Source organism: Thunnus maccoyii, chromosome 8 (assembly GCF_910596095.1).
Source record: "Thunnus maccoyii chromosome 8, fThuMac1.1, whole genome shotgun sequence".
In the NCBI taxonomy this organism is placed as follows: Eukaryota; Metazoa; Chordata; class Actinopteri; order Scombriformes; family Scombridae; genus Thunnus; species Thunnus maccoyii.
In genome coordinates, this window is record NC_056540.1 from 1,094,048 (window position 1) to 1,120,754 (window position 26,707).

The window sequence follows — 26,707 nt, forward strand, 5'->3', positions numbered from 1 at the left end:
TATTATTATTATTATTATTATTATTTATGCAATGAAAAATACAGAATCCAAATCAGAATATAATATATCAATCAAATGAAAAGAAAATTCTAATGAAGACTAGAGCAGTTGCATATGAATGTGGTTAGTAAGGGATCATTTTGGTTTGTGGAGAGTGGTGCTCAAAGGATAGCACCCCTACTGGTTCATGATGTGTTCATGTAGTCTCAGATTACATATTGCTGTATTCACATTACAACCAAAAAACAAGACTCTTATGCTGTGCATGCTGCTTTGCTCAACGTAGAATACTCAGGGTGAGTGTCACTGAGGAGTTAATTTAGAGGCAAATATGCATTTGCAAATACTATGAGGTTACAAAACTTTGCAAATAGATACAAACTCATAAGAACCATAAATCATAATCTGTTCTGACTGTCAGATGAAATGACCTTGCAAAAATTTAGAATGTGACTGAATTACAACCTGGTCAAGGGGTTAGGCAAGCACCTGCCACAGGCCCTCATCCCCAGTGGGGCCCCAAAAGCCCCAGGCTCACTGTATGTCAGTCGGTTTTAGTTTTTCTGATTAATTGCAAATTTGCACCAATAAAGTACAAGATTAACTAAAGCTTCTGTCTTAGGTCATTTTGTGACTGTGTCTTACAGAGGGGCCCTGTGTCCAAATCTAGACTATATATGTATGTGTGTGTGTATTACGTGCTTTTAAAATAAATTTGTGTTTAAAAAATTACATCAATCTTAATGTTGTGGGGTTTTTTTGTTTTTATTTTTCACAGAGAGTGGCAGATAGGAGGTCAGTAGGGGACCAAATGTTTGCCCGAGAGCCCTCAACAGGGTGACACAACTGTGTGCAGTAGTTAGATTACCTGGTAGCTGAAGTCTGCACAGGTGTAACTAATAACATTAATGATGGCTCCGTTCTATTCAAGTGTCCCAGCAGCTTAAGCCATGACAGTGTGACAGTGAGTCAGCATGCAGCTAAATTAAATTCAGCCCTCATTCATTTTATTATTTACACCTACTTGCTCTCAAAGGTCATTACAGTTGGAGTCAAAGTTCACCAAACTTGAATTTTCAGCACAGTGCCACTTCATGTAGCATGCTGCATCCATCACCACAGGACCTTCACAACATAAAACGTACAGTAATGGCAGGGGTGAGCTGACATGCTTTTTTCTGTTATAGTGTAAATGTAGCTGAATAATTAGGTGGCTGCAGCCTGCTGAGGAATGAAGGAAATCATTTTGAGGAATCTTCATGTTAATATGTTTGGCTGGATCACTGAATAAGCTGTTTCTTTAAAATTGTCTCTTTTGACTATATCAACGTGCAGATGGTAAATAAGTGAAATACCAAGGTTATTACAGGTTTTAATTATTTTAAAGTTTTAACAGTTCTGTTGTAGCTGTACTGAGTTATTTTTGTACAATACATACCTGAATAATCCCAGAGCTGCTGACACACAGTTCTCTTGTGGCTGTGATGAGGACAACAATGAGCACAGTTATTGAGAAGACCACTGTCATCTCATTGGAATGTCAGTGATTTAAAATCCGACAGAGCTTTTATATCATTGATTTCTCTATTATCCACAAGATCTGGTCCAAAGGAAAACTTCAAATAATTAATGGTCATTTTTATTGGATTTCAGTTAGTTGTACAGCAGTGGATTGCAGTCAGGGTCATTTTAACTATTTCACTGCCTGAGGACAGACCCACTGCTGCCCTCCTCCTCCATCCTCTTCTCTTTTTAACAACACTGACAGCTTTGATGTTATCATCAAATAACTTCAATCACCAATATTCTAATTTCATGGAACTTCAACTTGCTGTCACATCATCATCATCTTCAAGTTTTGTAGTGTGTCAGTATTGAACTGAACTTAACCCACCTGTACGGATCCCACTGACACTCCCACCATAGATCCCGGTCAGGCCGGAGCTGCTGTCCTTTTCACACTAGAGCAGAATCCAAATGTCCACACTTACAGATTTGTGGATTTTAAAGCCTGTAAAATATTGTATACTTTCTGTTCTGTGTGCTTTCTGCTGAGTTTCTGAGGACTTTAAATAGACTCTCAGCTAACCTATAGACATTTTGCACCTGCATATGTGTCAGCATCCTTTCAGGTTCAGTGTCTCACCCTGTGAAAAAGGCAGCAACAGTCTGCTAAAAATAGGCCTCACTTTTACTGTTACAGTTTATCTGCACAAAAGCCTTGTCCTCACATAGTAGATCTGATTAGTTTTGGGAACACCTTGCTGCATACATTGCCTAGTAATGAGGGAAATGGCAGGACTTTCAGCAACTGAAGTGTCTCTCGTTTAAATAAGAGACTTTGTTATGACAACTCACAGTCTTCAACCTGCACATTTACAGCAGCCAGCATCATCATGATTGGCAGGGAAAAAAAGACTTCAATTAAAACAGAGAAGAAGGAATAAAAGATTCTGAGTTGCTAAGGAGTCCCCAAGGCCATGGTCCAGTGTTTCCTTACTATCCCAGAGACAGCCTGGTCAAATGGAGTGAATAATAAATTGGATTACTCTTACCAGTGGGTAGTCAATCTGTTGGCCCTGTGTTTGAGCCTGGCTCTTTAAAGCCAGTAATGATCAGTAAACAGAGAGAGGGCTTTTCATGGTCTCAGCGCAATTTACAGATGAGCTACAGCAGGGAGGCAAACATAGAGAAGAGTAACACACACTGCAAATCCCTGCTCCCTCCCCTGCTATACTGTATGTGCTGTGCTTCTTACATCTGGAGAGCTACAGAACCGCCATCACTGCTCCGTATGTTCCAAGCCTTTACAAAAAGCAAAAGAAAACATGGTTCAACACTTATATTTGATACAGTTTTTTAGAACAAATACCAATAAACAGCTTTCCATTAAATAAGTGCTGATCAAACATACAGTTTAGACAGAATTTGGGGGGTGGGGTCCCGTGCTGGACTTTCAAAACAGGCTAGGCTTACAGTACATCAACCACTTAATTTAAGCAGTTTACACTGTTGTGGGCTCTATAATAATGTGCAGGGATCACAAATGGGATTGGTATTTAGCTTACTATGTACACTAGCCAGCTAGCATCATCTCATGACAAAAATGTACATACCACTATGTTTAACTTAAACATCTTTCTTCTCCTTCCTCTGGTTGGAAGATTGAGTATGTGAAATTAATGACAAAAAGGTTCTTCCTCTTCCTTAGTGCCCCCCTCTCCCAGCCCAAGGTGTAAAGCAGCACTGCAAATAAGGCAAGCTTTCAACCATCTCAGTAATCATAGCTTATATTTAAACATGCCATGTACAAAGATAGATTATGAAATAACCTAAACTCCAGGTGCATTTACTCTCTTTTTTCTTATCTTCAGCAAATGGAACTTCCTTAGGTGTTATCATGTGACCATGGTATGGAACTGCAATCACATTATAACAGGTGGTTGCGTATGGGTGGAGATGGTAACCACTGTCGATGACCTTTGGCCTCTTCTCAGTGGATGCTGCAAGAGGTTTTGGTCTGGTGTTCACAGACATGTGTTCATTTAGTCTCTTCTTCAGGGTCCTTGCAGTTTCACTGATGTCATGTTCCCCACAGCTATTACATATGATGTCATGATGATGTCATACACCACTCCAGTCTTCCTCTCAGAGGGAGTCATGTCTTTGAGGTGCACCAGCAGAGATCTTGATGTGTTGAGTGGTTTGTAGTAAGAATAGTCTTTCCTGGTCAAAAGTCAGAGTGGGATTCTCATCATCCACTCCTTGTGACTGATGACAAACATGAAGTGAAGAGTTTGAAAGATGTGGGTATTTACCAGGCATGGAGGGTCTAATGAAAGATGCTGTTGAGATGAATTATGAGAAATGTATGGTCCAGTGCTTTTGGAGTTTGACCTCTCTTGTTTTATATTGACGAAGCACTAAATGTATGTACTCTCTTTATATTTTCCTCCGAAAATGTATTGGCAACATAATTACAGCCAGTATTCATACATGACTTGTGAAACGTATTTTTTCCTGGACCTAATTGGTAGTGACATTGTTGGAACAGCCTTGGTTTCTGTGGAGAGGGTTTCCTATTATGGTATAGTAACTCTAAGGCTGAAAAACAGGAGCATATCATCTTTAGCATCCTATATTATTTTTTGTAAAGGGAAGAGTGTCATTGTGGCAGGATAGTTTGGACAAGCTTTGGACAGACTCTTTTCATCCCCAGCATGAAGAAAGTACTTTTCAAACGCAATTTTCAGCCAGCACCAATATTTTAGAGCACCTGAAAAAGGTTGGTGACATAGAAACAGATACATTTCTTTCTTTGTTGTTGTTGTTGTTGTTTCTGTTCCATTTGAGGCAGCTCTCCCAGTAACTCTATCAAGTCCACACACAGTTAGCTGGCTCCTCTTTATTGCTACCCAGACCTTGTGGCTCACTTCCAGTCAATTTCAAACTCTCCACACCAACTGTTTGACATGATGTAATGAGGATTCAGTTGGATTCAGGTCCTTCAATTGTTTTCAAGCAGGATTGATACCTAGCAAGCAGCAGCCACAGAGGAGTCGATGCAACTGGAGGAAACATGAAGGCAGAGATGACACCAGCAGGAACCAATGAGGCTGGAGTTGGGCTGTGCAAACTATATAATAGAAGCAGTGTACATTTATGAAACAGAAATAAACATGTCTTTGTTTTATTTTATTCATTACCTTATTTTTTTTTAACAAACCCGTAGGGACAGGAGACGAAGTTGGTGATGTCTGTGTCACCAGTTCACCAGTTAGTGTCTGAACCTTTGGAGACTAGGAAACAAGTAAAACTAATGCTTATTTTGATGGCACTTTGAATACATGTAAGCCTGAATCACTCAAGCCAAGAGCTCATTTGGACTGGTTAGATCAGGATCACACTGATCTGTTGAGCTGATAATTATAATTAGATAAACTATAATTAGAAAATGGATACAGTGAACCATGTCATATGTTTTCACTAGAGGTTCCTCCTCGATTGCACCCACCTAAAAACTGCAGAAACATGCAGTAATATTGGATTTCCTTTTAGTATTTTAATGATTTCATTAAAGCAAGATAACACCTATTTAAAATATTCACACATCTCATCCCTGTACCTCAGGACAGTTCAGCTTCATACTTGTGCATGTGAACCAGTCTTTCCTCAAACCAGTCAACCTAACATCTGATGATAATGATGTGATTGGAATAGTAATAAAAGTGCTGCTTCACTAGCAACAAATAAACAACAAATTACATTTTCATTATAATTATGATGTGATTTGTGAGTTTTAACAAAAAGTGGTCCAAGTCCCCCTTATACTTCCAGGGGCATATGACTATCCGTAACATTGTTGGCATTGCTATGTAAATTTTCTTTTTTTTTTTTTTTTTTTTTTTACAGTGGGAGAATTATGTGTCACCTTATTATACTGTCAACTAATCCTGGTCCCAGCCTGTAGAGTTCATTGCAACAGGTGCCCCTTGCCTTTTTCCAGAGAAGATTAAGTTAAAAAAAAAAAGTCAATGTCAGGTTCACCCTAAATACCCCACCCTCACCCCCAAAATATAAAAGCATAAATCAGCTGTTGGCAGTGTAGAGAGTAATACAACTTTGAGGAAAGTTGTAATACACAATGACATTGAGAGACTAAGAGTGTATGTAATATTAATAGCACTACAATACTACTTGCTTATAGCACTAGTACTAGTACTAGTTTTTGTCAGTAGTTTACAGCGCTGACCAGTGTCATGGTGTTTTGGGCAAACTCCATTCCTCCCTACCACTCATTCATATCCCCTGTAATTGGCCCCTTTCTATGCAAATAAGCCTCATTGTAAAAACAGTCTAATTCACAAAGACCAGCGCTAATTGCCACATGCAATTAGGCTGGAGTTATTAGCGTCTCCAGACCTTCTACTCACCTCACTAACCTAATTTACGACTGCTTTACACAATACATGCATCAGCGTCTGTGTGTACCCATCAGAAGCTCTGTCAGAAATTGACTTTCTATCCAGTTTTTATCCAGTTTAAGGCCATATCTATTTTTATACACTTTTAGATATTGGTCATTTTAATCTCATCTTTTAACAGGATAAGGATTTTTAATCATCAGACACAGATCTCAAGCTGTTTTAACGACTTGTCTTCTGCAGGTATTCTCGTGAAAGCACAAGAGCACACGTCTGAGAATGCCACTCTCACTGATCTAGGATTTTAAGTTTTCCATCTTTATGATTGTGTTGTTTTGTGAGTTATTCCGGAATTGAATTCATCTATAATGGCTGTGAATGTGGACTGCAATCATCAATAGTTACAGTTGAAGGAGGATATCGACCACCTGAAGACAGAACTTCAAGAAAAGGATCAGCTGATAGACAGCTTTATCTCTATTGCTGCTGCCCAGGCAAAGCATATTTCCTATATGCAATCCTCCAGCCTTATCACCCAAGCAGCCCAATAGCCCTCCTCTCCAATGTCACAACTGGTGTCAGCCTCTGCAGCCACCCTTCCCCAGCTGCCTTTGATGCACATCGGCACTGGGCTGGCCCATACGGAGAGTCCTGTAGCCGAAGTGAAGGGCCATTCCTCCGAATGAGAGCTCGTGGCGGGGGCACCGGACACCACCACCTCCTTTAACTCTCTCTAACTGCTCCATATCCCTGATGGATGAGGTTTGGTCCATCCTAGTGATGCCACTGCAGTCCCGCTTGACCCCAAGCTGTTGGACCCCACTCCAGCTATGGCCCCTCCCGTCACCGTTGCATCTCTTCCACCTGTGGCCAGTGCAGATTGGGTGGCTTGTTACTCCACAGTCAGGACGAAGCACCGTAGGATGCTGCAGAGGCCGTCATCAGACACTTGGGAGGTCTTCCTTGGGCTGAGCCTCCTCACTCCTGCCCACCTGCGCACCCTTCCAACCTGAACCACTGTCCTCATCACAGACGGTGAGAGCTGGCTGCCCAGTCCAAAAGCAAATGTAAATAATTTAATCTATGTCCCCATTAGCTCTCTCACCTCTGCTCTCCCAAGCATATCTGCTCCTGGCTTGGCTAAAATAGCTCTGATCAATGTAAGATCTCTATTAAATCAGACTTGTATTTTAATAACTTTTTCATCACCCATGGCCTGGACTTCTTCCTGCTGACAGAAATGTGGCTTAACATTGATGAGCTTGCTCTCACTTATTGAACTCTGTCGTGATGACTGTGCCTTTTTTTTAGCACGCCTAGATCCTCCGGACAAGGTGGGGGTTGTGTCATTGTGTTAAAAAAACATTTTAACTGCTGCCTATTAAATCGTGATAATTTCTCCAGTTTTGAGGTGCAATTTATTGAAGTTGGCCTGGCAAATTCCCTCTTTATTGCACTTGTCTATCGTACACCAAGAATACATAAAGACTTCATTTCACAATTTGCTGACTTTCAAACATCATGCCCAACTTTGACAGTCCTGATTCTTGGTGATTTTAATATCCAAGTTTGCTGTTCCTCTAAACCCCTTGTGACTGATTTTATGCATCTGGTGGAATCTTTTAACCTTACATAGTTCATTACTACCCACAAGCTAGGCCATTCAACCTAGTTTTAACATTTGGCTTTATGATTCACGATATGGAAACAATTGATGCTTGTCTGTTAGATCATAATGCAATCTCGTTTGATACCTCTCTGCCTTCTTTTCCAACTAAACCTCATCTCCTTGCTTGCCGCTCTTGCTTCATTAACTCTTCAAATGCCAATAAATGCACTGATGCCCTCGTGGCTGCCCCCATTACCTGCACTATTGAGGCTTCTCCTCCTTAAGTCAAAAAAACCTAAACCTAAAAGCCTGCCCTGGCTTAATGAAGCCACTAGAGCCCTTAAGAGGGAGTGCAGAAAAGCACAGCAGAAGTGGAAGTGTGATAAGCTTCAAATTTCTCTTCAAATTTTAAAGGTTACTTGTCACAACTATCAGGCAGCGAGAGCAAAATACTTCTCTGAAATCATCATCATCACCAACAACTCCCATAATCCCAAGGTCATATTCAATACCATTAATGCTCTCATCTGTTCTGTGCCCCAGCAAAGTGTGAGGAATTTTTAAAATCTTTCATCTCCAAAGTTGAACACATCAGATTAAACATTTCCCCTTGCACCTGTGACCTAGTTGTCTCACTGGTCTGTTCATCCACCTTGGACTGCTTTCAACCCATCTCATTACCCTCCCTCATAAAGACTGTTTCACCCATGAAACCTGCAAGCTGCCCCCTTGATATTGTTCCCACTGCTCTCCTGAAGGAGGTCTTTGACACGACCAGTCCCAGCATCCTCTCCATAATCAACAGCTTCCTGGCCACTGGTACTGTTCCAACCTGCCTCAAACACACAGTGCTCCAGCCCCTCTTGAAAAAAACCCCACCTAGACCCCACCCTACTTAGTAACTATGGACCAATCTCTAAGCTCCCATTCTCATCAAAAAATCTTGAAAAGGTTATCCTATATCAGTTCCTGCTGTACTTACACCAAATAACATCTTGGAAAAATTCCAGTCTGGTTTTAGGGCCCACTATAGCACAGAATCTGCCTTGCTGAAAGTATCCAATGACCTGCTCCTTTTAGTCAACTCTGGTTACTGTACTGCCCTGACTCTACTTGACCTCACTGCAACATTTGATACAGTAGACCATAACATTTTAATCAACTCTCTCCAGTATGGGGTTGGTGTTATTGGCTCTGCCTTAAACTGGTTCACCTCATACCTCAGCAATAGAAGCTTCTCTGCCAACATAGGCGATTCTTCCTCTCTCCTAGCCTGTCTCTCCTGCAGTGTCCCACAAGTTTCCATCCTAGTTCCCATCATGATCTCTGTTTACATGCTTCCCCTTGGTCAAATCATCCAAAAGTACAACATCTCCTTCCACTGCTATGCAGATGACACGCAATTGTATCTCCCCCTGAAACCAAATGACCAGTCCAACCTTTTCGGTCTTATGAACTGCCTTAAGGACATTAAGTGTTGGATGGCACAAAACTTGCTACGAGAGCAAGACTGAAGCTGTCCTATCTGGCCCCTCTGACTCCACCAAATCAATTTACGACAGCCTAGGCAACCTGTCCACCTGTGTCAAACCCCATGTGAACCCTTTCATGCATGAATTATGATAACTTCAGTCAGGATTTTTTTCCTAAGTGTTTTTATTCTCATTTAGGCATGAAAAAAAATATTCATTTTTTTGAACATGCATTTTTCAAGGAGTTTTTCACATGTCCACTCAGGTGGAGGTATGTATGTATTTAACAAATTAATTAATAAAATGTTATATTATTTGAAAACTATAAAATAATATATACTTTCAAAGCTGTTAAACTAATGTTTTCACATATTTTAACATATTCTAATACTGTTCAATGCAATGCAAAACCATTGAACCTTGTTCCTGACTCCTCAGCCTCTTCCCTTTGTCTTACTGCATTTATTAGCACATGAGCTACAGATGACTTGAAATGCCGAAGATCCTTCTTTTCTAACCCAGACATTCTTTTGAGGTGCCAGGCTTTCCCTCAGCATCCTCAGCTCCCTCAACATCCTTATCCCCCTCAACATCACCAGGATCCTTAACCCACTCAGCCCCCTCAACATCCTCAGCCCCCCAGCATCCTCAGCTCCCTGAGTATCCTTAGCCCCCTCAAAACTGCAAGTTACATTCTAATGACATAAATCAATTGATTTACAGCCAAAAGAGTTACTCCAGATGAAGTATTTTCAAGAACAACAAAGTTGCAGTAATAGTATAATAATGTAGTTGAAATATAGTCAGCGATGCATTATGTCCAACTTAGTGGACAGAAGATTAACCGTCATTTTCTCCCAACATACAAGCAATACTTGGGAATTTTAACAATTGTATTTCTCCTTAGTTGTTACTTGATGTTACAAAATTTTGTTTACCTGCAAGGGTCTACTACCATAGAAGGACTGGCAAGATATTCCTGAGCTGCTGAGTGTTTCCGGCCAGCCTGCAGACATCTTGGTTTTGAGTACTTTGTGTTGCACTTACAAAGGCTGGCCAATGGATGTCAGTGTATGGGATGACACACTAGCGTCCACTGTGGTGGCTTAAGTGCAACTATACCATACTCATCTTGTGTCTGACTCAAATCTGGACTTTCTCTGTCTGACTGAAACATGGTTGAAACAAACAACTCCTGCGAGTGTGTTCACGGTACCCGAATACCAACGTTTCAGCAGAGACAGACCTGATGGAAGAGGAGATGGGGTGCTTTCTTATGTGGGAGACAACATCAAATGTGAACATGTGGTTTATAATGCAGGTAACACGTTAGAATATGTTGGGTTAAAAATAATGTTATCCCAGCAAATGTCTTTTAACATCATAGGTATCTATAGGCCCCCTTCTGCAGATGACACTTTCTATGATCAACTCACAGAAGTCTTGAAAGAGTGCAATCTCAACAAAGAATTAATACTTATGGATGGTTTTAATGTGAACTGGGAGGATAAAACTAAGAGAAAAAAACTAAAAATGATCACAAAGAAATTCCAACTAGGACAACTAGTAAAAGGCCACTAGGATTGCAAAATGCAAATCCAGTACACAAATTGATCTGATATTTACTAACAAACCAGAAAGAATAACTAAAAGTTATGATTTAATCACTGGCTTATCAGATCACATCCTAACCCTATGTGTGAGAAAACTGACTAAAAGTAGATTTAAGACCACAGCAACTAAGACAATGATCCTTCAATGCATACCCAGAGCTAAGCAAGAAGAATTTATCAATGAAATTAACAGCTTGAACTGGGATGATGTACTGTCCTCTGATGACCTGGATTATGGCTGTGATACTTTTACTCACAGAATCAACTTTGTGAGGGAAAGATTTAATGTGAGGATACAGATCAAATCTAAAAATAAAAACAATTTACCGTGGTTTAATGAAAATTTGTGGAAACTAATGAAATCTAGAGATGCTGCACTAAGGAAGGCAATTAAAACTAGAAGAGACACTGACATGCTGATTTATAAAGGTTTAAGGAACAAAGTTATCCAAGAGCTAAGAGAAGCTAAATCTTGTTTTTATCTGAATATTTTGAATGAGGCAAAAAGCAACAGTAAATTGATCTGGAAAAACACCGATAATCTCACAAGGAGGGACCCAACATTTTTTAGAAGATTTTAAACTCAAAGTACAGGGAAAGTTAATTGAAGATCATTTTACTGTTGCTTCTGTCTTTAATATTTTTTTTCTTGAGTCTGTACATATGAGTTAGTTTCATTAATTTACAAAAAAGAAACTGGATATCGTTCCTATAGATGCTACAGGTCAGGTTTTCGAGCTGGTAGAGACTAATGAGTTACAAGTAAACAAAATCATCAGCTCCTTAAAAAGCTCCAAAAGTAGAGATGCTTTCCAATTTGACACTGTGTTTGTCAAATCACACAAAGATATTTTAACTCCCCCTATTGCTCATTTAATTAACTGATCTTTTAAACACAGCTCCTTTCCTGATGACTGGAAATGTGCCATTGTCACGTGTATTTTGAAGTCTGGAAACCACCTTGAAGCCAGTAACTACAGACCAATAAGTATACTGCCAGTATTCTCAAAGGTTGCTGAGAAAATTGTCATTAAACAAGTGACAACATTTCTTAATACAAGCAATTTTGGTCTACACTGTATGCAATTTGGCTTTAGAGCAAATCATTCCACCAAAACTGCTACCTAGCACTAAATAGAGCAAATTAAATCAAGACTTGACAATGGAGGAATAGTTGGTGTTGTATTTTTAGATCTGCGTAAAGCATTCATTACAGTCAATCATGATGTTTTAATATCGAAACTCTCTAAATTTAACTTCTCTTCTAGAGCACTGGCATGTATGTCTTCATATTTATCTAATAGAATACGTGTTAAAGTTGGTGACACACTGTCCAGTAACATGAAGTGCACAATGGGTGTTCCACAAGGGTCAGTGTTAGGTCCCCTATTATTTAGCCTCTATATTAATGATCTCCCTCAACAGTGTCATGATGTAGAACTACAAATGCATGCAGATGACACTGTTGTGTACACACATGCAAAAACAGCTGAGTTAGCTGCTGCTAAGCTAACAACTGCATTGGAAAGGATCACACATTGGCTTGATCAATCATGTCTGAGTCTAAATGTAAACAAGACAAAAGGTATGTTTTTCTTTAACTATGGTACAACCTCCTAATGCTGATATTTTCATGAAAGGTGAAAAAATTGACATAGTTACTGATTTTAGATATCTAGACAAATTTGAACTTTAAGAAACATTTTAAAAAATGGTTAAAACCATAAAGTACACCTTAGCAAATTTTAGACATATTAGAAACTGTCTCTCTTTGTAGGCAGAGATATTTATGCATGCTATGATTCTTTCTCATATGTCTTATTGCATCACATGTTGGGGGCAGGTTGGAGAAACAGCCATAAAACCTCTTGAGTCCTTATACAAACATACTCTAAAAACTCTGGACAAAAAAACCAATGCATTTCTATCTCTGTAGGGAACTGGAGAAATACAATTTACTGAGCTTTGAGAATTTTAGATTATTCTCAAATTTGTGCCTAGTTTATAAAATGTTAAATGGTTTTGCCCCTCCTACACTGTGTGACTTTGTGTACACTCGCTCAGTAAGATCCTCCAGAATATCATCTATACAAGATTGTACCATACCATTTCGTCGCACTGCATTTGGGCAGTCAGCTTTCTCTGTGAAAGCCACAACTCAGTGGAATGCCCTACCTGATGATATGAAGAACTGTACTTCTATCAATACATTCAAGGCCAAACTAAAAAATGTACTAAAGACCAATCAGCTGTGTGACCACTGAGTCTAGTTTACATTATTCATTTCTAATTGACATTGTGGGTGTATGTGATGTGCTGTTGTGTGTAGCTTTGTATTTTGTATTTTGTATGTTGTGTTATGTGTGGGTTTTTTTTGTTTGTTTGTTTTGTTTTGTTTTGTTTTTTTTGTTTGTTTTTTTTTTGTTTTTTTTGCTTTGTACTGTTATTGTTGTGCTGTTGTATGTTTTGATTGTGGGGGACTACGGATGCAAATTCGCTTCAAGCTAACTCCGGTGTAGTGCATCTTTAATATTTAAAACTGCACACTGTCCCAATCAATAAATCAAATCAAATTAATCCTAGGGGTGATATTTGACTCCGCCCTAAAGTTTAACAAGCAGGTCAATGTGGTAGTAAAAGCTAGCTTCTTTCAGCTCCACACTATTGCTAAAATCAAGTCTTTCCTCTCATTGAAAGACCTTGAAAAAGTCATCCATGCCTTCATTTCCTCCCGCTTAGACTACTGCACATGGGGATTAGTCAGTCATCCCTATCTCACCTGCAATTGGTCCAGAATGACTACTGACAGGTGAGAGGAAGAGAGAGAGAGCCCATTTTAGCCCTATTCTGGTCTCTCTCCACTGGTGTGTGGTTCAGGATTGATTTCAAGGTTCTACGATTTGTTTTTAAAACCCTGGGGCTCCTGGCTGTCCCGCAAAGAAATCTTTAGCTCAGGCTTGTGCAGCCCCTAGACTGTGGAGCAGCATCCCCCTTGCTATCAGATCTGCCTCCTCCACTGATTCCTTCAAGTCCAGGCTCAAAACACACTTTTAAGGCCTAAACGCACTGGAAGCGTCTGATGCACGTGTTTTGAATTATGCCCATTGTTTTCAATGGCCGAACACGCGCTAGAAGCGTTATGATGCGCGTCAAGGCAGTTTGATGCACCTACTCCGACCTTGTCTCGATTTTTGGAGCGTCAAATGAGGACCCAGCGCCCAAAGCTGTTTTCTCTGCAGCCAAAAAAGAGAGAGATAGCGCAGGTCAGCTGAGCACTGGCGAGCTAGAGAGAGAGAGACAGCGCGGCGGTGGTTGAGCAAGGAGAGCGAGAGGTAGTGAGAAGTGAAAAGTGACCTGAGATGACTTTTGTTGTGATTTGGTGCTATATAAATAAAAATCGATTGATTGATTGATTGATTGATTGATTGATTGATTGATTTTGTTCTGTACAGCACTTTGGCCACCTTGTGTTGTTTTTAAATATGCTCTATAAATAAATGTGACTTGACTTGACTTCAGATAGTTGGTGTTAACTGCACACACACTCACTCCTCACTCACTCTCTTTCTGTCTTCCCTCTCTCTCTTGAAATCCTCAGGCTTGTAAGGCTTGAATGATAGTGAATTGATATTGAATGACATCAAGGGTGAAATCTTCAGTGAGACATCAAGGGGGATCAAGTGAGTTTGGGGTGGTAGGCTTATCTCGGACTTTCAGCCATTTAAAAATAAAAATGTCCTGACAGCTCTGATGAAGCTCAGGATTCATCCATAAGGGCTGCTTTATTACAAACAATGCCACCGTATAAACTTGGAATCTGTGTGTGTACCAAAACACAGAACATTAATTATGGTCAGATCCTGACAGATCCGGTGTTAATGAACTTGCTGCTGCTGTGCCGCATTCGTAAATGCTCAGTTTGGAGACGCAACAATCGTTTCAGCTGCTGTTTGATGCTGCAGCCAGCTGTGACATGCAGCTAGCTGTGGGCAACAAACAGGACATCAGTACTAATGTTTCTGCGAAATCCCGGATACATTCAGTGACACCTGAACAACATTACTGTAAGATTCAGAGATTATTCCAACACATTTCAGACTTGCCAGAGTCACATTAATAGATGTAGCCTATTTTGATAGACATTCCGGAAGATTATGTTATAGATGTGAAACACTAGAGAAGTAAAAGGAGCAAATTACATGAAAGCTGGTTAGTGACTGTGGAGAGCTCTGTGTGTGTGCACCTCTGCCAATTAAAGACACAAAATTTGAGGCTTTTTGCCCTCTGCAGTTTTCATTATGGACCAATCTGTGTGCTGAAATGTAGAGAAAAGCCTGGAACGCTGGAAACTGTTCCACTCACTCACACAGATAGAAAACAAGGGTAAATTGCACTCAGCTGCAAAACTTTATTGGCGTGTTTGCGCAAGCATATCATTAGCGCAAAATATTTTATGGATAGGGCCTTAAAATGGGGCAGACTGTGGGTGCAAATGCTATGCAATTCACGGTGCTATTAGCAGGCGCAATCCATTTGTCCATTCCTTTGTGGATTTGGCCCTAAATGTTTTTCAGTTTGGTCTCAATATGATGATGATGTGTGATTATCACACAGCACACAGCTTCCTCCTCCATCTTTACAGAGTAACTATACCTTCAAATTCTGCTAGCTCCCTCCCTCTCAGCAAATTTCAAAATTGCAACAGAGGAGTGGAGGGTAACAACTGTAATTATATGAATAAAGCTTCAGTGTTTGTCAGGAGTAACTAGGGGTTGAGGTGTGGGTGTCTGTCTGAGTTTGAATGCAATTCTGTTCAGACTCAAAGGACAAGTTCACAGTTTTCCCAGTCTGTCTTAAAACAATGGTCAGGTGTCCATATGAACAGTGAAAGAGGTTTTCCTCCCTGTAATCATCCCTCCTGTTCATACTGACTATTAAAAGATCCTTCAAATGTGCTTTCAATGTAAGTGATAGAGGCGAAAATCCACAGTGTGTCCACACAGTCATTTAAAAGTTGATGTGAATCTTATATGAGGCTTCAGCAGTCTGAGTTAGTCATATCAAGTGGATATCTGCCATATTTACAGTCTTTTTAGCATCAAATTCCCTCCTTGTGTTTCTTTGGACAGTGTTTCCCTGTTGAGCTGCGGTGGAAGTATAGTAACAAAAAGAGAGACTTTGGCACTAAAGAGACTGTAACATTGAAAAATATCAACCTGATTTGACTCATTTGGGCAGCTGAAGCTTAAATTAGCTTCAGATAAACTTTTAAATACATTTTTGTACAAAAGGAGGACTGTGGATTCTGGTCCCCATCACTTACATTGTAATTGCATTATAAAGGGATCTTCTAATGGCCAGTATGAACAGGAGGAATGATTACAGCAAGAAAAACATGTTTCAATTTTCATTTGGGCTCCTGATAGTTCTTTTAAGACACATTTGAAACACTGTGAATGCGTCCTTTAATTGAGGTGTTACGTTGCTCTTGAATTATTTAAATTGATGGTTCTGGTTTTTAAATGATTTTTGTAAAAAAGACACTGTTAAATGCCGCCTTTTACCTGATGAAGCAGTCTCTTTCTCCCTCTCAGCATCTGCCTCATGCCCCCTCCCTCCCTCTTTTCTTTGATTTGATGTTGTTCGACACAAACAAACGCTAATATCACTGAGCTTAACACATAAATGCCTTTCATCTCTGCATCATAAATAATTGTGAGATTGTTGTAAATATCCAAACAGAAACATTGAAATTGTCCAAGTGCTGGAGGGGGCAAAGCCAAATGTAGGTCAAAGGATGGATTTGCATTCAGCCTTTTCCATATGTATGCTGATGATTTAAGGGTGCAGAAATTCACTTAGAGTGCAAAGGGTAATCGTGCATGGGGGTAGCACCAAGAAATTGGATACATATTGAAGTGACACTTTGTTGTTGAAAATTGAAATTGAAAGCAGAAAGCAGAAAGTCCAAATAAATCAGGGAAGCAAAACAAGTGCAACAATCTGCCTGCCTGTGTGTATGTGTGTGTGTGTGTGTGTGTGTGTGTGTGTGTGTGTGTGTGTGTGTGTGTTTGTGTGTGTATGGAAAGACTCTCACAGCAAGAATGATGGATGCCTAACCTATCCATCAGCATTATAAAAACAGCCTGCAGTGAGTTCCAGGTCTAATGCACCGTTCAACCTCAGCTCTAACAAAGACGAGTCCAGTGATTTGCTATAATTGTGTAGATAACTGGCAGTTTTAATCACATGCGGCTCTCACTATATGGAGGAAGACATTCAGTGATTGACGATATATTGAAGAAAGATCTCCCCTGGTATCCAAATCAAACTCTTGGTCATTTAAGACAACATGTTGTTTCTCCTTGTGAGTGGCGACAAAGGAAGGCATTAATAAAATCCAGCTATTCATTGTCCACATGCATGTTGTGGCAAAATTCTAATTTATCTTTGATGATTTAAGTGAATTTGATCATCATGAAAAGCAGACACTGGAGAGTAAGTCATTAATTACATGAGACTCCTCACACAATAGATCTTGAGCTGTGTCCCAGTTGCAAACAATGTTCTGGTTCTGTTTTGAGTATGTAAGACCCAAGTAGACCTACTTAAAATTTCCAACAAAAAGTTAAGACTTGACTGCAAAAAGGTTGGGCCTGCACTTCTTTAACCGTATCACCAGACCAGTATGCTGGTATTGGATGGCTTTGTTAAACTTTTAATAACAACATTTTTTAATGTTCAGTACCATTTTTAATGTTTACTTCAACAAAATTAATGCCTGCATTCATCCACTTGGGGGCAGTGCCACATATGGTATTTAAGGTTAATTAACACCTTATAAAATTGCCTGTTTACATATCCAGCAGACACAGAGGAACATTTGCATTGTCATCATATTTCTGGCCCCCTGGTCAATATAAGATGATTATGTACTGTCTTTTCAGCTCTGGTTTGGTCTCCACATATTCCAATGGACCCATGAAGAAGTAAAAAAAAATGGTCAGATTATAAATGGGAGGAAAAAAGCACATCAGTCTACACAAAGAAAGCCAGACGGCAACAGGAGGAGGGCCAGCAGGCCCTGCTTTATCTAGTATGGATCAACGCATTACTTCTATTTTTGGGCCACACAGTTTGTGTGCAATTGTTGATAACCACAAGGGAGGCACAGACACACAGATGGAATATGGTATGTTGGTTGTTTTATTAAGATGGGTATATTAAGCTAAACAGAATTTTTTATTAAACAAAATGTTCCATAGATTCAGGCGATGACCACGTGGCTCCCCAGGGACACAGGAGATTGAGGGTGGAAAGACTGCATCTACCACCGGTGCCAGTGGGCATAGGGAGGCTTCTTCTACTGCTTATGCGTAATCTTTGCCAAACCCTGCAAATCAGCCACGTATGCGTGTCCTCACAGATGCTGTGTTGGAGTCACAGAGAGAGATTATTAACGCAATTGACAACGTTGCAATGGAGTTGAGGGAAATACAGGTTATGTCTGACATATGTAGCAGTATGTGTGTGTGTGTGTATATATATATATATATATATGTATGTATTTTTGTGTGTGTGTGTGTATGTGAGTATTGGAGCCTGTTTTCTATACACTTTGTATTACACACATGAAACTTTACTAAGCTATAGTTGACGCATCATGTTAAGATTCAAGATTCAAGATTTCGTGTCTTGTCATTTTCTTGTGTATTTGCATACACACACACAAAAAAATGAAATGCTGTTCCTCCCAGTCCACAGCAGTGAAAAACAACAGGAAGGATAAAGATATACCTTTATCTAAAAAATCACTTGAATGATAAAATGATAAAAACATATAAATCCCAAGGGAAAAACAAAAAAACAAAAAAAGAACAAGAAGTTAGCAGCACAATGCATTAATGTGCATTTAGAGAGAAAAAAGCATGTCTCAGTTCGATGTAGACAGCTCTTGGACAACAAGTGACCAGCACTGACGGGGGAGTTATATAATCCATTTTGCTATCTAGGGAATATTTGGCAACATGATAATTGAAACTGCTGTTTATATGGGTGAGCAGTTAGACTAGCTTGCACTCCTCTGCATCTGCTCTGCTTCCACGTCCTATTACACCACTTTTGATGTTTCCTCTCTGGTGCAGGCAAGGCCGTGGTCTCCTTTGGGTCCATGGGGTGTAGCAGACCAGGCGCGCTCAGCTGATTTAACTCTTCTAGCCAGTGCTGCTGTTTGAGCTTGCTAATGTGGGACCCCATGATTCTGATGGTCATCAGGTCGCAGGTGCTCAGGGGGGAAGGAAACACCATTCATTTGTGCCACATTATGCAACACATTATCTAATGATATAGCTACTCTGGATGGCATTACCCTGGCCTCCAACACCACTGTAAGGAATCTGGGAGTTATCTTTGATCAGGATATGTCCTTTAACTCCCACATAAATCAAATCTCAAGGACTGCCTTTTTTCATTTACGTAATATCGCAAAAATCAGGCACATCCTGTCCCAAAAAGATGCAGAAAAACTAGTTCACGCATTTGTTACTTCTAGGCTGGATTATTGCAATTCCTTATTATCAGGCTGCCCTAACAAGTCTCTAAAGACTCTCCAGCTGGTCCAGAATGCAGCTGCACGTGTACTGACTAAAACTAGAAAAAGAGATCACATTTCTCCCATTTTAGCTTCACTACATTGGCTTCCTGTAAAATCTAGAATAGAATTTAAAATCCTTCTCCTAACTTACAAAGCCCTTAATGGTCAGGCACCATCATATCTTGAACACCTCATAGTACCATATTATCCCACTAGAACACTGCGCTCCCAGAATGCAGGCTTACTGGTGGTTCCTACAGTCTTTAAAAGTAGAATGGGAGGCAGAGCCTTCAGCTATCAGGTTCCTCTCCTGTGGAACCATCTTCCAGATTCGGTCCGGGGTGCAGACACCCTCTCTATGTTTCAGAGTAGGCTCAAAACTTTCCTTTTTGATAAAGCTTATAGTTAGGGCCGACCAGGCTCACCTTGGATCAGCCCTTAGTTATGCTGCTATAGGCCTAGACTGCTGGGGGACTTCCCATGATGCACTGAGCTCCTCTCTCCTCCTCCTCCTCTCCATCTGTATGCATTCATGTAACATCAATGCATGTCACTAACTTTGCTCATCTCACAGGAAACCCTGGGTTCTGGGCCGAGCCTTTGCTGTCCTTCACAGTCCTGTCTGTCCCCCCCCCTCTCCCTCTTTCTTTCTCTCTCTCAACCCAACCGGTCAAAGCAGATGGCCGCCCACCAAGAGCCGGGTTCTGCTTGAGGTTTCTACCCATTAAAGGGGAGTTTTTCCTTACCGCTGTCGCCAAGTGCTTGCTCATGGGGGAATTGTTGGGTCTCTGTATCTTAAAGAGTACGGTCTTGACCTGCTCTATGTGAAAAGTGCCTTGAGATGACTTTTGTTGTGATATGGTGCTATATAAATAAAAATTGATTGATTGAATTGACTGAACACAGCAAAGGCCCGGATTATCTTGCACACCTTTTCTGGCTGGTGTACTAATCTACCATCAGATGCATCCAGGCACAGCCTACAACACAGGCTGTGCACTATATTGTAGTGCACTTGTTGCACTGTCTGTGGATTAATAAATGGGGTCAATAGCGACAGGATAGACACACAACAGATTTTTGCTGTTAGCCATTCATCCATTACCACATCAGCCTGCAGGTTTCTCCCAACGCTGCTTTGAGAGAGTATACATGCATCATGGGTAGAGCCTAGCCATTTAGCCACAATGTTTGTTAACACCTTTTGTGCATCACAAGTTATCTGGACACTGACAGAATGACATTGCTTTCTGTTCACAAATACATATTCATCCTCCTGTGGTGCCCTTATTGCAACATGTGTGCAGTCAATTGATCTGATCATGTTTGGAAAACCGGACATTGCTGCAAATTGCATTTTGATGTCGGCCTACCCACCCGCATTTTATGGGAATCTGATGTATCTCTGACTTAGATTAATAATGCCATCCCACACTGTGGGCATACATGGCTTAATGTTGACTGAAATATCCCAGCAAGCCCCTGTTGAAAGGTGTTGTCCAAATCCAAGTGTTCTTAAAACCTGAAGACTGATCATCATCATTATTCAGAAAATTAGAACAATCTCTAATAACTCTTTCTTGTCTTATAGCAACATTGGCAAGGTCCTCCAACAACACCAGAGCTGCTATCCTTGCCACGACCATTAAGCATGTTTGCAGCTATTTATAACACTTATAGTGTCATCATCTGCAGTAACGTCTTAAATATCAGACAGCTGTCCAAAATTGCGATGGTTAGTAGATATTAAAACAGTATTGAAACAGTTTACAGAATGCCTCACAATAAATAATGATATAAGATAAATGATGCTGAAGGAAACATTGAACACACAAACACAATTTATGAATTGTAAAATTGTTATTGCAGTGTAAACAGCAAAACTCATAATAATGAATGCAAGCTCTGTGAAGTTGGCTATTTTGTTTTATTTTAAATTCCATTTCTCGCCTTATTTTGCATTTTCACTTTGCTGTATCACACTTGGCATGCTCTGGAAAACTGTGTATACGCATGGTCAAAAGAATGCATGAGGTGGTGTGCACATTCTCACTGCACATTCTGTGTTTATAAATACCAGTTTATGTGCGGGAAATAGCTTATGCATTGTTTTGTGCATACGCATTGTTTATCTGGCCCCTGGTGCTTGTAATCTCCCACCTGGACTACAACAAATCTCTCCTCTCCAGAGCCCCTGTGTTGGCCACCAGACCAGATGGACATACAGAAAGAAAGACTCCATACCCTCCAACAATGTTACCTTGCAAGGCAGCTGGATTTACAACATCATGACATCACAAGATCACATGAGAATCCATCTTGTCAGGCTTCAAGTTATCTACTTTTGTTCGAACCACCAGTGGTTCAGACCAATCAGCATTGCAAATCCAGCTGCTTCACAAGGTAAGACGGAGATAGAAAGATGGTTCATCCAATCACCTGCCAAGTTTTTTTTGAAAGTGCCTGCCCTTTTCCAAACAGTCTCCATGGATGACTTCTCAGATGGTTCTGTGTAACAACCCACCTGGCACGTCAGGTTACCAACAGTGACCCATCATGTAAACATCAAAGACATATCAGTATGAAATATCAAAGCATGTCTCCAGATTATGTGGGTAAGAGTTTGACTAGCACCAAGCAGATCTTCTATATCCACAACTTTCCATAACTCTGATAATGCTGTTTGTCGTGACAGGCCTTTAGGCTAAAATGAAACTCCAGAGACCTTCCCAGACAGAGAAATCTTCTACGTCTTCTACGGTAAAATCAATATGTCAACTCGGACTCTAAGCACTTTGAGTGCTTTACATACTCTCTCATCAGACTGTTGCTTTGTCTGCATGAAATTTTGTCTTTACTTACTGTCCTGACAGGTTGATCCTCCTCCCTCCATCTGTCTCTCCACTGCATGGCACTTCTATTAGAGGTGGCAGGCAGTGCTCACATTACCATTCAGCGTAGCAATATGGCGAGATGAAGCTGGGGAGGGGAGGGGGACACTTCAAAGCCCCCATTCAGCAGTTCAGATCTGCAGACGGTTTAGCTGAAGCCACAGTGGAAAAGAAAAAAAAAAAGAAACACTTTCAAAGGAAGGTCTGAAATAGTATACAGGAGCAGTGGGATAGAGACTGAAAAAGAAAGGGACAAAGTCATTGAGATATACTGCAAAAGACAAAGACAGAGAGGGACAGTAAAATAAAATGTTGGTTTGCTGAGTGAGTGATGGAGTTGATAATCTAAAATTAAGACGTTAATGAATGTAACATTATAGATGTGCTGTTGTTACACAGACATTTTCTATATCTCCTTACCCACACTCTCTATAAAACACACACACGCACACACACACATTTGCATGACTATACTTGTGAGGGCCTATAGTCCTAACCCTATCCTTAACAAACAGCATTACAGTACATGCCCAACTTAAACTCTAATGGTGTGATACATACAAAGTCAATGCAAAGATGTGAGTAGGCATGTTTCAACTTGAGTGAAAAATTTGTGCATATCACAGGGCTTTATGAATGTACTTCATAAATGTACAGAGAGGAGAGGGGAAAAGGAGAAAGACTGGAGGGAAATAATGGAAAGAACCAGAGTTCCTGGTTAGTTCTGAGTTCAGTCAGAGGCTGAACTGAACACAAACACACTATAAATACTCCCACCTTCCATTAATAACTAGCTAACAGTATTTTGGATATTTGGGGTGAATAAACACAAATGATGGTAACCTGGACCTTAAAGAACTGATTCACATTTTTTTCTGTCTGCAGTAAAACAACAGTCTGGTGCCCATATGGATAATGAAAGAGGATTTGCTTGCTGTTATCATTCCTTCTGGTTATACTGACCATTAGAAGATCTCCTGCAAATGCATTCACAGTGTAATTAGTGGTACAGTCCCTATTTTGCACAAAAATATATTCAAAAGTTTATTTGGAGCTAGGGGGGGTTTATCACGTTTTCACCCCCTTATTTACCACAGCTATTATAGAGGGTGATTATCATTGGCTGAATAGATAGGTGATAACCCTTCTCTCTAACAGGAATTGTCAGGAGGAAATCTCTCTCTCATTATTCTTCAGTTTCATTTAGTTTCCAGAGTGACCTCTTGTTTAGACAGACTTTTTAACTTTATCTAGAAAAATAAGCCAGACAAGGTAAAAAAGGAGGTTATGTCTATTGGCCCTATCTTACGGCCGGTGCAGAGCGGCGCTAAGCGCAGCGCAAGTGTCTTTGCTATTTTAAGCCCGACGCAGTCGTCATTTTCCCGTCCAGTGCCCACGTTGTTAAAATAGCAATGACACTTTCGCCCCATGGGCGTGTTGCTCTTAAAATGAGGTGTGGTCAGGTGCATTGTTGGCGCATTGCTATCTTGAGGCAACCTGTCTGAAGTCAATGGCGCAATGTTTCACTGTTATACAGGTGGGTGCACAACATACACTCTGCTTGTTACACACACAGGACGTGCAGCAGCACACAAACATGCAAAAGGTAACAAATAAAAGGATTACAATGTGAGACATTATTATTGTATATATTAATATATTTTAAAAAATACATGTCATAATGCTTAGTCATAATGTTTATCAGAATTAACTAATTGCAGTAATGATGGATTAAATTGTTTAATTATTTGACCAAATCGTGGCAATACACGTAGGTATTTAAACAGGCGGACAACAACGGATCAGACACAGATTGACATTCCTGCTGCATCAATACAGGAGGACATGAGGAACACATGAGGAAATAAATGAGGTGAAAACAATGATTCAACTAATGAAAGAAATAAATCTGTACAGCTTCTATCTGCTGCCAGCAGCAGGATCAGAACCTTGGAGAGATGATCAAGTCCTGATAACTGTGTTGATGATTCTTTACATGATTAAAATTAATGATTTAATTGTTAAACTGGTGGTCTGTGGCTGATGGTCCAGGAGCAGCAGGGGCCAGTGTGCTTGTTATGGATCGTGCACTTTCCCTTTGCGCACTAGCAGATCTGTTTCCTTTGCAGAGAAGTGTTCCTTCTTACTACTTGGCAAATGTGCCGTCATAATAGCAATCCACCAAGTTGCAAGCGCACCTGGCTCTTAGGGGGAATGGGAGATGACACTGTGATTGGTTTATTGCATGTTAAACCCAAAACACACCCATGATTAATTAGGAGTCTATGGACAACCCTTTTGAACCATGCACCTGGCGCATCGACCATTTCTCCGCCGTTAAAATAGCAAAAGTGTATTTGGACACACCCTAAATGCAATTGCACCATGCGCTTCAGACCGTGCGCTTTAGATTGTTAAAATAGGGCCCTATGTCTCTAACAGAGGGAGGTCTTATGTTTTGGACTTTTTCCTCATTCAACCATATTATCAAAATTAACTGGATCAAAAGATTTCTAAAAGATCCATATAGCATGTGGAATATTATCCCAAACTTTCTGTTTGAAAAAGTGGGTTGTCTTAATTTTTTATTAATGTGCCCTTGTGCTGTTGATAAACTTCATATAAAACTCTAACTTTCATAGGCAAGTTCTTATGTGTTGGTCTCTTCTATATAAGCACAATTTTTCTCCTCACAAATGTTTTTTTTTTTATGGAATAATGTTAATATCACATACAGAAACAAATCATTATTTTTGAAAACTGGTTTAACAACAGTAAAACAACTATTTAACTGTGAATGGCTTCTGTATTCATGTGAATATTTATAGAGAAATATAGTGTTCCTGACTCCCAAAGTGAGCATAGGACTGTAATTAATGCACTGTCAACTGGCATTATATGCTTATCGTGTTGCTTATCATATATATTCGTAATATAGAAGACAAATGCTCTTTTTGTAATCATATGGTGGAAACGCTAGAACATGTGTTTATTCAGTGGACATATATATGACATTGTTTTCACTTTGCTAAGCTCTACCAACAACTACTCTGGTACTTGTTCACAGACAGTTGGTCCTGATCAGCTGTGCGGGATTGTCAGTATGTATATGGAACCTTAAAACTCTTGTGGATCTACATGTAAGCTTCATCCACTTATATTACCCTGGAGTGAATATGTATAGAAGGATGTACTGGGAAGTCTCTTTTTGGTAGAGATTGGATACTCATTAATTATTTCATTTACTGAAATGATATGTTGCAGATTTGCACACAAGTTTTCAGTTTCTTCTGTATTTTCTCCATACAGATTTTGCATTATGTTATATTATGTTATAGTTTTCTGGTGTGGAACTGTAGGGTTCATATCTCACAAATTGTGCATATGATGAAGTAGTAACTTCTGTAGCTCATCTTGTGTATTTTTTCAAAAATGGATTATTTCTTGGTGTAATATTTTCTATCTTTTCCTTCAACTTCAATAACTTCATTAAAGTCTCATGTTTTTCTAAGATTTGTTTCAAAAATCTTGCTCTATGTTGTTTGAAGCCACAGGGGATGAATAGATAGATTATGCAAGGTGTAAGAAAGGGAATATTTTGTTCTAGATGTCACACTGCAGCTTGCCTGTTTGTCATGCATGAATTATGATAACCTCAGTCAGGATTTTTCCTAAGTGTTTTTATTCTTCTTTAGGCATGAAAAAAAATATTTGAACTTCATTTTTTTTTAAACATGCATTTTTCAAGGAGTTTTTCACATGTCCACTCAGGTGGACAGCATGCGTTTGAGTTTTCAACTTTAGGAATATGTATTTAACAAACCAATGAATAAAATGATATATCATTTGAAAACTATAAAATAATATATTTTCAAAGCTGTTAAACTAATGTTTTAACATATTTTAACATATTCTAATACTGTTCAATGCAATGCAAAACCATTGAACCTTGTTCCTGACTCCTCAGCCTCTTCCCTTTGTCTTTCTGCATATATTAGCACATGAACTACAGATGACTTGAAAAGGATTGGCAAGATATTCCTGAGCTGCTGAATGTTTCCGGCCAGCCTGCAGCCATTTTGGTTTTGAGTAATTTGTGTTGCACTTACAAAGGCTGGCCAATGGATGTCAGTGTATGGGATGACACACTAGCATCCACTGTGGTGGCTGATGTGCAACTATACCATCAAAACCCATGCATATATAAGAAAACGGCTTTTGAATAGCTGTCCACTGTAGTGACCTCTATGCATGAAAGGGTTAATTGACAAAATATGTACAAATAACTTAAAAAAAAAATGTGTGGGTGGATTACTAATAAATGATATAAGTGACCATCTACCTGTTTTGCTATTTTAAATTCTTTTACTAAAATTGTTACTAATGTTAGTCAGATGATTTGATGCAGAACACCATAGAAAACTGCAGCTTTTAAAATACACACTCTCCCTGGAGTTTTTCGCTCTTAATATCTTGTGATCATTTTAATCCAAAAAAAGATTTTTCCCTAACCCCAACCAAGTGGTTTTCGTGCCTAAACCTAACCAGACCTTAACCACAGCATTGTCACAAGTGCATCAAAATACAAGACATTAAGGGCAAAAG